Source organism: Rhipicephalus microplus, chromosome 7 (assembly GCF_043290135.1).
Source record: "Rhipicephalus microplus isolate Deutch F79 chromosome 7, USDA_Rmic, whole genome shotgun sequence".
Lineage (NCBI taxonomy): Eukaryota > Metazoa > Arthropoda > Arachnida > Ixodida > Ixodidae > Rhipicephalus > Rhipicephalus microplus.
In genome coordinates, this window is record NC_134706.1 from 149226510 (window position 1) to 149241324 (window position 14815).

The window sequence follows — 14815 nt, forward strand, 5'->3', positions numbered from 1 at the left end:
GTGGTTTGAAGAAGTTTGCCTTGCTTCCGGAATAACGTCCTGTGTAAAAGAAACTTTGAGAAGAATACAACATTCCTGCTCGTCGTCTCTTCAGTATTACGACCGGAAATCTTAAAGAGGTGCCACGACGAACCATCATCGGGACACTTGGGAGTTAGCAGAAGAGTAGCACGGCCAAACATGCTGGGTTATGTGCAACACTACGATAGGACTTGTCAGGACTGCCAGAGACGAAAGACGCCACCGTTGAAACCTGCTGAGCTCCTGAAACCTATAGTGCCACCAGGGTCACCATTCGCACATGCGGGAATGAACTTAATCGTTCCAATTCTTCTTCATCATCTGGAAAGCGGTGAATCATAGTGGCAACTGGCTATCTGTCCCGATATGCTGAGACGACGTCTTTAGGAAGGGGAACAGCTGTTGAAGTCGCCGAATTCTTCGTCACCCACATCTTACTGCGTCATGGAGCCCCTACATTGCTGATAACGGATTGAGGGAGCGCGTTTACAGCTTAGATGACGAAGTCCATGTTAAAATTGACACCCACCAGCCATAGAAAAACGACAGCGTATCACCCACAAACAAATGGACTAACGGAACGACTGAACAGAAGGTTGGCTGATATGTTGTCGATTTATGTTGATCTGGAACACCGAATATGGACAAAATTTTGCCGTATGCAACGATGTGCTTAGAATACTGCACTGCAAGAAAGAGCCCGTATGACGCCTTTTCAAATTGTTTTTAACTCTACAGTCAGCACAATTTTAGACGGAATGCGGCCTGTGGAGGAAATGTCTGAACACGACCATATTATCGGTGACTTTATACAGAGGGCAGAAAAAGCAAGACAGCTGGCACGACAATGTATTCACCAGGAACAACAAGTCGACATGTATAGACACAATCTGCGACGAAGAGACGTGCAGTACGCACCGGGCGACAGAGCTTGGGTGTGAGCTCCTGTAAGAGTACGTGGCTGGTCAGAAAAGCTGCTATGCCACTATTTCGGTCCCTACAAAGGTCTTCGACGGAGTTGTTCCCTGAACAATGAAATTGTTCCAGACGGACAAGAAACCTCATCACGGCTGCGTCAGCGCACAGAAATTGTGCATGTCGTAAGAATGAAACATTATCATGACAGATAATCAACCATCGAAAGGACACTTCCCCTTCACGAAAACAGCTTTCACCAAGGAGCTGTTTGAACGAGTCTGGAAAGCATCCCCTATGAAGCATAAGGATGATGCAGTTTTGGAAAGGGGCAATGGCGAGAGCCACAAGAAAACTACGCGCGCTCTAGTAAAGATGAAATAGGAAAGATGGACACGGTCGCAGGAGTCCAAGGACGGAGCACCACTCAGCGAGAGCTCTTTCTGGCGGCTGGAGATGGTGTAGTGCGAGCCAGTCGGCCAGGGCTGCGCTGTCGTCGGAGATCGCCGGGACACAGCCTGTCGGCACGAAATCCTGAGAGCGAGTCATTTGTTCCTTCCCTTTCAGTCATCTAGAACCAGTCACAGCGTTTGGTTTAAGCCCGAAAGCGACTATGCAGGAATCGAGAAATTTAGGAACGCTACAAGTGCGTGTCAATTCACAGACGGACTCACTTAAAACATTGCTAGCAATCAAAGACTTAAGCAATTTGACAACGCGCATCATGGGTCACATTAACAATACTGTGGGCATTTGTTATACGCATCCTCTTCACCTGTACATTATCATCATTACCATGTGTGGCTCATGCATCCTCATCGTTGTCGCGTAGCATCACCATTTCGGTTCACTCATCGTAGACGTCAGCTGCCGGTTCCTCGGGCCTAATAAAGGTCATCCAATTCGAGACTTCATACGTGTTGGCACGTGCCGTTAGATCCCTCGCCATCCTTTCGAACACTCTGCCCCCTGGAGCTACGTTGAGGTCACCGCTTGGGCCAGGTGTCCGGAAATATGTCGCACCAAGATGAGGTCGGTGCTGCAGCTGTTCCCACTGCACCACCGCGTGCCGCGCCTTCTCACGTCATAAGCAACCTCTAGCGTGAGCCCCATCCCTTCGCTGGTATGCGCGGGGAAGATGTGGAGGAATAGCTGGACGATTTCGAACGTGTCGGCGCTGCTAACCGGTGGAACAACACCTACAAACTCGTGCCCGTGTCATTCTACTTCACGGGCGTCACGAAGACGTGGTTCCTCGACCACTTCATCGACATCTCCGACTGGTCAGGCTTCTAAGATCAGCTTCGCCATGTCTCTGGCACACCGGCTGTTCGTTCGGCTTTCCCGAAGAAAGCTCTGGTGACTCGGAAACAGCAAGTCGGGGAGTCGTATACATCCTACATCGAGGATGTTCTTTCACTTTGCCGCCGGGTTGACACACCAATAACAAGGTGCACCAGCTTCTTAAGGGAATCGCACCCATCGCATTCAATGTCCTTGCAATCCAGAATCCGGCTACCGTTGCTGACGTTGCGACAATCTGTCAGCGCATTGAAGAAGTTGAGTCTATTCGCTTACAACCGGACAGTGACGTGGCCTGTATTACGGCATATCCAAAACTACGAGACACAATAAGGATGATTATACGCGAATAATTAGAAGCAATGGGATTCACAGTACCTTCAGTTTGTCTCATTCAGTCTTCTTCAACGCCATTGTGGGATGTCATCAGGGAGCAGCTCACGTTCATGGCCCACATGGCCCACCTGCAGCCCACTGTCGCTCGTACTCTCCCGTCGTTCCCGCATACCACCGCCGCGCCCCCAGGCATCGTTAGCTCGAACGTACGCGTAAGTTCCTGCCGCACCTACCACCCTACTGAAACATTCTGTATGATGCGGAGACCTAAAGTACAGAATTATTGGAATATGGAAGACGTATGATGCGGACTCCGCATTTTATGGAAAGACGTATGATGCGGACTCCGCATTTTATGGAGAGACGCATGATGCGGACTCCGCATTTTATGGGGAGACGCATGATGCGGACTCCGCATTTTATGGAAGGACGTATTATGCAGAAAAACTGAAATGTGTGCATGTTACGTCGGAATCTAGTACAAAGCAATACAATGTGTAAATTGAATAGACGTCCACATCTTGAGTACATGCAATACTGTGTACAAATCACAATATCTCTTAAATATGCATGATGAGGGATTGAATCGTCAGCATCTTTCTAATTGTCGTGTTGCAGAAGCAAAATTAGCTTTTAAATAAAATATGTTAAAAAGCTACTAAATTAACATGCTAGTGATCATAAATGGTGGTTACATTGCAGCATATTAATGCAGTGTTCTAAGCAAGACTTAAAAAACTTATAAAGTTATTATTTGCAATATAGAAGCATTATTATACACATCAGCCCTGCTACAATCATTATATTTTTTATTTGTCTGTATGCTCCAGCTGTGAATAGCGATATTGCAGTGTTGATGGTACGCAAATGAGGTGGCTGCACCGTAATTTCATGAGCTTCACCCAAGATACAGAATGATGGCACAAAACGCAATGTAACAGGAATTTTGGAACAAAATTTTAAACATAAATAATAATCATAGCACTGTGAAATTGTGGCGCTGTGTTTATCTCATGAACGCCTTGTGGAGATCGATGAAATGCTGCTTGAGGCTCCGGCACCACTGTATATTTGGGAGGTCACTGCCATAGAACTTATGTGTCCTTCATAGGCTCCTGAAACTGTAAATAATTGGCACAAATAATGTCAGACACACAACTTAGCACCTTAGTTCACATGCACAAGAATTAAAACACACAGAATGAAACTGAAAATGTAAGGCACACAATCCTCCATGTAATGCATATGTGAAAAATAGAAGAAATAAGTGTATAAATTAGTTCCGCCACATTAAAGAAAACAGCATGCTTATCACAGTGAAAATAACTAGGTTGTCACGATTTTCAATGGCAGAGATAATCTATCGATATGTCCTTAAAGAATTATGAATTAAATGCTGCCTGCAGAGTAAAACTTTAGGAACTACCAGTGAAAGCTCTCAATGTACATTTCTTAGTGTGTGCATGTACATCTGCTGCCTTTATACTATACAGTTTGTGCACAAAATTGGCATCTTGAACAATTTTGAGAGGTAAACCGATGCAAATTATGGAGGTTGAAATCACCGTGAAAGCAAGCAGGATCAGGCAGGTGTCATTATCTGTGCAAGCCAGACAACTATAACCGAACGGCACAGAAATAGGGGAACAAGATTAACAGAAATTCGGCTGCTGGCCCGCGGGCCGCGGTATCGAATCCCGGCTGCATTTCCGATGGAGGCAGAACTACTGTAGGCACGTGTGCTCAGATTTGGGTGCACGTTAAAGAACCCCAAGTAGACGAAATTTCCAGAGCCCTCCACTACGGCGTCTCTCATAATCATATAGTGGTTTTGGGACGTCAAACCCCACATATCAATAGAGAATAACAGAAATAAACTGCCAACAGAAAAGTTGGGTGCATGTGCTATTTTAAGTGCTTACACCTTACTACATACAGCATACTCATTTCATTTTGATTACCGATATTGAAAATAACTGCTCTATTAGGAATGTAAAAGGTAAGATAAAACAGAACGACTCTATAAAAAGTGACCCTATTATGATATCACGTTTTCTTATAACAAAATTGACTAAGATTCTGAAATATCATTATGCAAGAAAAAATCTTCAAAAGAACAATCAAGTGTGAAGTCATAATTTTTATTATGGCTACTATGACTATAACCAAGAAATCGACCTCAACATGGCTATTGTTAGTTTTTGAGGCCTATGTTCACTAGACAATGAGCTATACCACAAAAACCACAGGGGTCAGGCAAAGCACCATTAAAAAAGAAAGCAGACCTTTTTGTTATTACCTACAGTGCTTTTAAAATGGTATTTTTACCTCTACTTGCCGCGTTTTATCTAAGTACCTGGTGTGAAACAATTTAGCTGAAAATTCACTGTGCCTCCAAAACCTGTTGGTTGAATCTGAATTTTTAAAAAATGGTGAAGCTTGCACTAAATTAGGCTCCACAAGCCTTGAAACAGTGAGACTGCATGACTCTTAGGACTATTTTGGTTACTTGTGTTTTTTTCTGGGCCTAAGCTTGAATAGAAGGGCTTAATTGAATTGCTGCTAACAAACAAATGCTTTCAAAATTGCCCGAGCGTCAAAGAATGCTCAGAAATTTGTTGTTTTTCCCACTGGGCTATTCTACACCAAACATCCAAACCATACTGCCTTGTGACAATCACAGATATATAGTTTTAAAAATGATGATAATTTAGTCTTTTGAAAATAGTTATTTGGAGAAATATTTTGAAGAGAAAAAAAGTAGTGGTCACGTGGGTACCTTCAGAATTTCGTAGAATGTCGTGTGGGTGTTATTTGTGAAAAAAATTTAAAAGTACCTATTTTTCTTGCCATATCAAATTTGATCTACTTATTAAGTAAAGGTGCTTTTTTAAGGTATTTGAAGCCGAGTAACATTAGTGCAATTTATCCGTTACATGGGCTTCGAAGAATTAAGCCAAAGTATTTATCGTTTGCATTTCTTGTATGGCAATACTGCACTTTGTATGAATATTTGAGCTACAAATACTGACTCCACAGAAGTTATTTTTCACGAAAAAAAATAATGTTAGGTCCAGATTACAAATATCACTATATAATCGTTTTTGTCCACTTGGAGATGCAATTTGAACTATGTCTTTGTCTAATCAAAAAATAATTTTATGTGTATGTTGAAAGCAAATAAACAGTTCTTGCTATATAGCAAGTGTTATCATTACATTTTTTGTTTCAATGAGGAAAATGATTTTTGAAGTCTCCTATTGAGGGCCATGGGGAACTTCGGACTGGAAGCTGTCGTATATCTAATGCAGAAAACAGCCATCATTAGGAAACTTCAAAAATTAATTTATTCTTTAAAACAAAGTGTAATCATATAACTTGCCATATAAATAAAACTGCTTCCTTGCTTTTGATGTGACAAAAAAATGCACTAATATTACTGAGCTTCATGCAGTACACACAATCACCTTTACTTAATGCCTAGACCAAATTTGGTGCAGAAGAGGCAGTATTTTTGAAATACTTCTTTTTACTTTTTACAAACAACACACAGACGACATCCTGGAAAGTCCAGAAGGCACCAAGGTGGCCTAATATTTTGTTCTTTGCGATAGATTTTAACATTTTGCTGTTTTCAATACAGTGAACGAGCACAATATTTTTTTTCAAAACACATTTAGGTAGGTTGGCAAAATGGCTAGGATGTTTGATGTGTAATTGCTTCACTGCCAGCATTTATTCTTCCGAAGCTCAAGTTATCACCTCTCTGTTACAGCCTCCCTCACATACAATGCCTGCATAGGAAAGAAAAAGAAAGGCAGGTCCGACAAAGTTCGCAAGGCAAGATATTTTCATGTTGGATAAATTCATTACCATAAATAGCAGCAAAATAACATTCATTTTGAGTAGTCCAAGACACAAGCTATATACCAGCATACTAAGAGCCAAGCACAAACTTTTCATTTGATCATGTGTGGTATTAGACAGGAAGCGCTTATTGCAAGACTGATCAATCTGTAATTAACTGAATGAAGTACAATGCACTGTTCAATCCAACACCACATAGGCGTCTTTGCTACAGCAAAGCCCTGAGTCATTGATTCATGCACAAAATGGGACAATGCAAATGTAACAAAAAAGATGAAAATAGAAAACAAAGGGGAAAAAAGAAGAAAAGGGGGGATGCAAACTAGGAGCAGTGTAGCACACTACTTCTACTTTGCATCCCCGTTTTTTTGTTATTTTTCCTTCTTTTCTTTCTTTTACCTTTTTTTTGCTTCTCTTACTCCCAACCTACGACAGGAGAACACTTTGTATCATCGCAACCTAACTTGAAAGAAAGCAAGGGCTGCACTCTTCTGCGTTATAGGTTTTTTTTTCAGACAAACATTTCCAACAGGCACACACGCCTACACCAAAAGATGATGTCATTACTAACCCCACATAAACTAACACGCCTAGGATGACATGGTGACTTCTAAAAAATAGGTCCTCCTATCGCAACATCGGCCAGCCTGTCTGAGGCACTTCCACTGTTCACCCTGATTACCTGACTAGATGCTTCCATCTGTCAACTCGCATCTTCATTTTGGATAACACTAAGACGAGCTTACAATAATGAATACGCAAGAAAGTTTAGTGGTGTATCATGCATCAGATTAAGCAACTGTGGTAAAAAACTTATTGATAGCTTGCTTCCTGGCTTTTTATACTAACAGTGCTTGAAGTAGCCTGAAACTGCATAATGTCTTCTATGCACATGAACCAGATTGACAACCTAATGCAAAACATGATTAATAATATTGCGAGAAGCATGATAACGACAAAAACACCAGCCACCCAAATTTCTTGACGTACATGTTTATAAAATGTTCTTGTACACCCAAATGAGGTGCTTATCATACAAGCCGAAAAAACCTACAAGTAGGGCCTTGGGGCCTCCTGTAAGTAGTCGTGTAGCATTTTTTCTGTAAAGGGCTTTACACCTATAAGTGAGGAACAAATCTCCTGTACAATGAAGAATGTTGGCAGCTATCAGCTACAGAAAAAACTAATGCAGCTAATCTTCCCCGACACATCTGTACATTTAGAGAGGTGACGAAGCTTCTGTCATTTGTGGCAGTAGCTCCAACAAGACCAGTGCAAAATTGGCATTACTTGGCTAAACAAATGTCCAAACATGCCTGCCCGACTCCCTCTAGCCATCCTGGCGGAATCTGACACATGATTTCTTGCCTGCTGGCTGGACAACACAAAACCACTGACGCACTCACAATACACAGCGTGAATTTCCTCTGGAGTGGTCAACTTTGTGTGCTGCGATAAAAGAGCAGCACACTGTCCTGATAAGGCCCTCCTTGCAATGGTTTTCAATGCCACACAGTGACTTTGCGGTTCCTGTCGAAGAGAGCTTGGGGAGCTTGGAGGGTGCTTGCTCTTTTCTGGGGGCTGCTACCGCTCCTCGTATTCTGCTCAAGGTCAACCTGCACAAAGTTGTAGACGAGGCTTCAAGAGTTGTATATAATGATATACAAATTTTCGCTGAACACACATTTCCTTGTGGCACACTGAGGAACTTCTTATAAAACTTAAAGCCTCGCATATGAAAACATTTACAAGTGATCCGAAGATGCACTTGACTCTAAAGGAGTAAGTGTGTTATGTAGTGTATATAATGAAAGGTCATTCAGCACAACCACAACTACAGTTGCACACGAAAACAACATTAGCTGGACGCTGTGGGCCGCTTTCATGGCATAGCTTAAGTTGACACTGATCGTCCAACGATACTAAAAATATGCAAAGATTGCCTGATTGATTTCAGCCAGTACTGAAGGGTAGGGCACGAATCTATCGTTCTACTCATGAGCAGTGCACAAAATTCAACATTAGTACCAACCCATTCAGCTAAAAATTTTGATTAGGATTTCTTAATTAAAGAGACTGACAAGTCGCCAGAATGTGTGATTGGAGGTGGAAATCAAAAAATGTGAATTGAACTGCATTCTTTTTGCAACTTGAGTGCCGTTTCCTTTTAAGATTGCACTTAAAAGCCTAAAAATCAGTATGTCATGCAGCCTGTTTGTTTATTGCAAATAATTTGATGCTTTAACATGCAAAAAGATTAGTGGTCAAAGTTACAGCATATATCCATATTACCTGTGCCAACATTATTCTGAGCTGCCTACGCAGAGGAGTCAACCCTCAAAAAGCAGCGCTGTCATCGTGGTAAACGGTGCGAAATATGTGCATTTCACACGCACATGAAATGCATGCTTTCGCAGCAAACTGCAATGCACAAACATATAAAGCTGTTATGCTGACCTCCTACTGTTTGCTGCCTGTGTAGTGTGACACTTCGTAGCAGTCAGAGACCCGAAAATTCTTAAAATGTTTCCAGCACTTTCTATGTTGCCACTAGATGTACTCATGAAAGCCATGTCAAACAAAAGAAACGAGCCCCGAAAATTCTCTTCTTTCACTGCATGTTTATACGATCAGACCAGTAATCTTTCTATTGCAGAAAAAAACAGCTACTATAAAAATATATTATTCGGTCCCATTAACTGCTTTATGCTTTAAGCCATGTTATTATGATAAACGGGTGTCCGGTTTTACATGATCTGGTCTGCATGAACTCTTGAACCTGGCACCATATAGGTTGAAAGACGCACAGAGTTTGAGACAAACCTAGTTTCATGTGGAGCATCCTTATGCACTATAACAACACATCTTAATCTAGTTAGTTGATCAGAACGAGGTGAAAACAGCTCGCACTTGGTGAAAACAGCTCGAGGTGAAAACAGCTCGCCAAACCATCTCCAAATAATTTTCAACATTTAACTTATTTTTTAACTGCAGCAGCACAACTAGCTATGGGTGCCCAAAAAGTAGCTAGAAACAATACCTTTACCTCTTTGAGCCTTTTGGAAGTGTTCAGCTTCTCAGTGCTGACCTTACAACATTTTTTTAAATACGTGTTTGTGTGCCCACTGCCCTTGCTCCTTGTACAGTGAGGAGGAGAACATGGCAAGAAGAGACAAGAAAGAAGCATAGCGAAAAAAGCGAAATAAGCGAGGACCTCTTTTGTATTGTCCAATGTGTGAAACATTACTATTGCAGCAACATATAGAAAAATTATCACGGCTATGCATCCATTGCAGAGTCATACACAGCTGCAACACCACGACTAAAATTCAACCCTGTGTTGGTTCATGATCCCTTTATAGTGGCGAGCTAAAGATATCTGCATTTGTTCGACTCGTATTAAGATGCAGTGAGATGTGATATGATAATCGCATTTAGAATGCACGTCTTATGGCTTCATTGTATATGTGGCCACAAGTAACTCTGGCTGCAAAGCAATACGGCACAGCCTAAACAGACGTCAACGACCACTCCAATCTGAACTTGCCTTTGCTACTTGCCCATTATCATCACAGCAAAAATTGAACAATTGAATCTGCTATAGATATGTGCAAGCTTATGCTAAGGACCAAGTATAAAGGGTTTTTTGTCATTATCCAGATCAGTTATTTGTTCATGAACACTTGCTGTCAAACACAAATACATTGCTGTCGAAGCATTATGACTCAAATACAAAGCAAAAAGAAGTGTCTCTTTAAAAATTACAGGCCACAAGGTGCAAGATTAATATTTGATATACTTGGGATGTAAGGCACGCACATGAGGTGCTGCTATATTATACTTTTCCCTTTGTTGAAACCTGCTTGCTTTACTCACCCAACACATCTGTAAAGATGCTGTGAAAACACCAAGCAGCTGATGCAGCATGGTTGAACACATGTCCAGGGATTCCACCATTCATATTGGCTAAGCAGCCCTACAGCCTCCACAGTCCTGCAACCATTTGTAAGACAAATGTAGTTCTACCCAAAGTTCTTGGTTCACACACACACATGCAAGACGCATAACAAGTCTGCATGATAATAGCAAGTTTGCATGATAACTATAGCAAGTTTGCATGATAATGCGCTGGGTAGCAAAACGGATGCCAATATCAAGTAAGTATCCCAGCCTGTCGCTTCTTTCTTTCCGTTCTTAAAAATTAATCAATCCATGGTTAATAAATGTTCCCCAATGTGAAGTGTACTGGCAGTCCGGTGAATAATTGCAGTGTATTTCAAACACAATCCAATTCATGGCAAGTAAGCATGCAATAGCGTTTTTTCAGCTGTTAAAGAAAACAGCATGAAGTTTAGCTGAAACCCAAGTTTTTTTATAAACACCACTCAATATGTTATAAAAGTTGTGAGTATTATGTAAAAGAACACGGATTCATGTTTAATCAATGATTACTTATAATATACTGATATGTATGCAACTAACTGAATATGAAACGATAATTTTTGCTTGAGCATTTCGAGCTATGAACACTATCGCACTTGCCAGCTGCATCTTGTGCAAAACAGCGGCAAGCTAGGCTAGTTTCTGTAGGTGAGCAGTAACGAACAGTGAAAAGTAACAACGAGAAACACCAGTAACAACAGTATGGGGCAAGTATAGACTGCCAACTGTATAATTTATTGCACAAAAGTTCGCCTGAATATCAGTCAGACAACGCGTGTAAATGAAGGTCCAGTTGGAAATGAACAAGTTACGAAATCAACAATGCCTGCATTCTCTAACAGGACCCTTATTCACATGAAGTATGCAGCGATAGGCTCCTACCGAAGTATGTCACAGCATGATGTCACACGTAAAAGGTGTGGCTGGAAAAACACTCCCGCTGGTGGCTCAGCCAGGTACAGTCGTGCGGTGTTTGGGGCAAGTTTAAATTTTTGAAAGCTTACACTTCACGTTACAATGTCGACACTAGCTTTGGTATGTGTCAGCAAACATCTAGCTATGAGATAAAATATTTCCCACGCTGTCTGTTTATCTTTTAGACACTTTTGTGCCTCTGGGTGTGATAGCGTCATTGGTAACAGGGGTTGTGTAAAGGCATAAACAAGAGCAAAATGTGTGTGCCGATAATTCAGGGTTCTCGTGGTGACAAATCCGCTGTGCTTTCATTCATGAATCATCCTGTTCTGAATATTCTCAGATAGATCGGTTATGCTCGCAAAAAGTTTGGTTTTTCAAGCATCCCATCTACTTCTAATGACTGTTTGCCAAAACAATGCTACGTAAACAACAGGTTTCATTCACCGTTGTACGATTGGAGAAATAATACCTGTTTCACTAGGACTTCCATCAACATTTCACAACAGGCCATAAAAACTTGAAGTTACATTTTTCAAATTGCAATTTCATGTACATTGCCATCTTGATCATCAGTTGACGTGGACGCTGTTTAATGTACTATGTTAGTTAATATCTACACGGTAACTTGAGCGAAATTTGAATAAAGATAACAAACTCCTGAACTTGCCTGCAGGTATCGCAAAGGTTTCAATTGTGAACAGCAATTTCGTCACGTTGGAATTCTCGCAGAGAGTAATCAACAAGCAGCTCCTAAATCATCGGAAGCCTTTTAAATTCAGAAGTTTAACAATATGCTTGAGTGAGCCATTAAAACTTTTCGGAGATATAACTGCCTCGGTGGCGGTTACACCTTTAGGTATGGATGTTTCTTTGAATGTGGACGTTATGATTTCAAAAGATGCTGTAGTAGAGCTGTCCGAAAATTACGACCTCCTGGAGGCCTTTAACGTGCGAAGACATTTTAGGTCAGTTGCCTAGCACCACAGCCATTGATCCCCTGAATCGGGCTCAGATGATGCTTAAGGAAGCAGGAAACATGAGCTGTGTCACTGCTTCAAGCGCCGCTCCTATGAGTGCCATCGTTTTCATTTGCTATTGATTGCGAAGTATCTTTTAGCGAATTTGAACTGGTTTCAGTGTGCTATTGTGTTGTTTTCTTTTCCATATTGTTAATTTTTGGGTACCGTTCTGTACTATTATTTTATTTTTCGCTGCAGAACTTTGTGATATGGAGTAGCCGAGGCAATAGGCACCTCAACCTCTCCACAGCGAAACAGTTAAAACAGAACAGAACCAAACAGAACTTCTACGAATTTGAGCGTATCTATCTATCTATCTATCTATCTATCTATCTATCTATCTATCTGTCTGTCTATCTATCTATCTATCTATCTATCTATCTATCTATCTATCTATCTATCTATCTATCTATCTATCTATCTATCTATCTATCTATCTATCTATCTATCTATCTATCTATCTATCTATCTATCTATCTATCTATCTATCTATCTAGCCGCCCACAACTTCTAGCTCTTCTGGCCGTTTTGATAATCGTATTCATACGAAAATCGCTATGCGATGACATGACTGTATGACGCTCATAAGTGACTAGTCAAACATGAACAATATGATATGTATGTCATGAACGTCATTATTTACATAGCCTCGTCTTGCTGCTTTTATGGTGGTTTAGTTCACATCACATATTGCAAAACTGGCATAGTATGACACGCCTCCGTGTCGGACACGAGGGACAGACCCTAACGTAGAAATCATAAAATGCGTGTCATGTAACAACATGACTACATGCCACGCTCATGATGCGCCCACGGCTGATTCACTGGCTCCACATATACAAAAATTTGTAATACGGGACATGAATGGATGACGAAGGTATGCGACTGGTGCAAGCATAATAATCATGATATGCGTGTCATGTAACAACATGACAACATGCCACGCTCATGATGCACTCGCGGCCATTTCGCTAGCTTAGCATATAGCATTTTTGTTGTTACGCGATTCCAATGAATGATGAAGGTATATGACGGGTGCAATTATGATAATCATGACAGGCATGTAATCTTAGGACATGGCAACATACTACGCTCATGATGTGCTTGCTTGCGGCCGTTTCGCTAGATTCGCATTTACCAAATTTGGTATTACGTGACGCGAACGGACAATGAAGGTAAATGTCTGGTCCAAACAAGATAATCCCCACATGCGTGTCATGTAAAACAAGACTTCATGCTACGCCCATAGCGCGCTCGCGGCCATTTCGCTAGCTCAAAATATACCGAATTCTGTATCACGTGACGTGAATAGACGACGAAGATAAATGGCACGTCTAAACATAATAATGATTATATGGAAGTCTTGTACGGCATAATTTACACCCGCCTTGCAACTCTGTACTGATTTTGAAGTGACATATCAACCTTTCTTATTTGTGCTTCTCATATAATCGATTTTCACTGTACGTGGGCTCTGCCACTTTTTCTTTTGGCCACGTGCTCCGCGTTGCTTTCTTTTTTTGTCCACCAAAAGGAGGTTGCTAAATCATCATCATACCACGTCACGTCGCATGACGCCACGCAATAATCTGCGGCGCCGTGATTATGTCATAAGAGTCTTACATGGGTGAACTCGTACCGTGATGATGATATCTCATCACTCGACCCAACGGCGATGGCCAAACTTCTCGTACGACGTGGCACATGTGGCTTTTGCCTTAATAAACCCTACTGTGGCCCTACAGTGGCTACAGTGTCTCCTTTATTCTTCACGAGAACAAGAGCTCGAACATATTCCTCGAAATGTCATCTCATGAGGATCTCCAAGAGGTCAAAGAAAGGTGGTAGTATATACCGCTCCAAAGACGACGAAAAACTGCTTTGGCAGGACGACGAAGAAGAGAAAGAAAAAAATAAAATCTTTTGTTTCTGTCAGTGTTTGATCGTTATATTGCCGCCGTCTTCGACAGGATTGAGATAGCAAATATGGGGAGAATTTCGACTTACCCCGAAGTTCAAGTGACAAGTCTAATTTTTCGACGCGCGAAATGAATGGAGACACGTGCGAATTGTCTGAAGGTATTGCGCCTTCTGAACTTCGTTAGTTAGTCGCTCAGACAGCTGGGAAGACACTGTATGAGCTCGAACACCAGCTATCAGTGAAACTGAAACTGAACTACTCCTAGTTTGAGGAATGCATCATGCGGCCGCTTTTGAAAACGTCGTCAAGGACTTCGCCAAGCAAGCAAGACTTTTCCGTTGACTCACGAATCATGGAAATAGTCTACTGTCAGCAGCAGTACGCAGACCGACAGAAACAATCCAAGGACAGTCTTCTTGCCGTCATCCAAACACAGCAAAGACTCCACAAGGAGGCAACAAAGCCTAATTCATTCATTGGAGAAAGCTCAAGGCCGGAAACCTGCACCAAGTTATAGGAAAACGCGTGTGTGAATCACTCCGGGCACATGTACAATGAGCGCATCAGGAACATG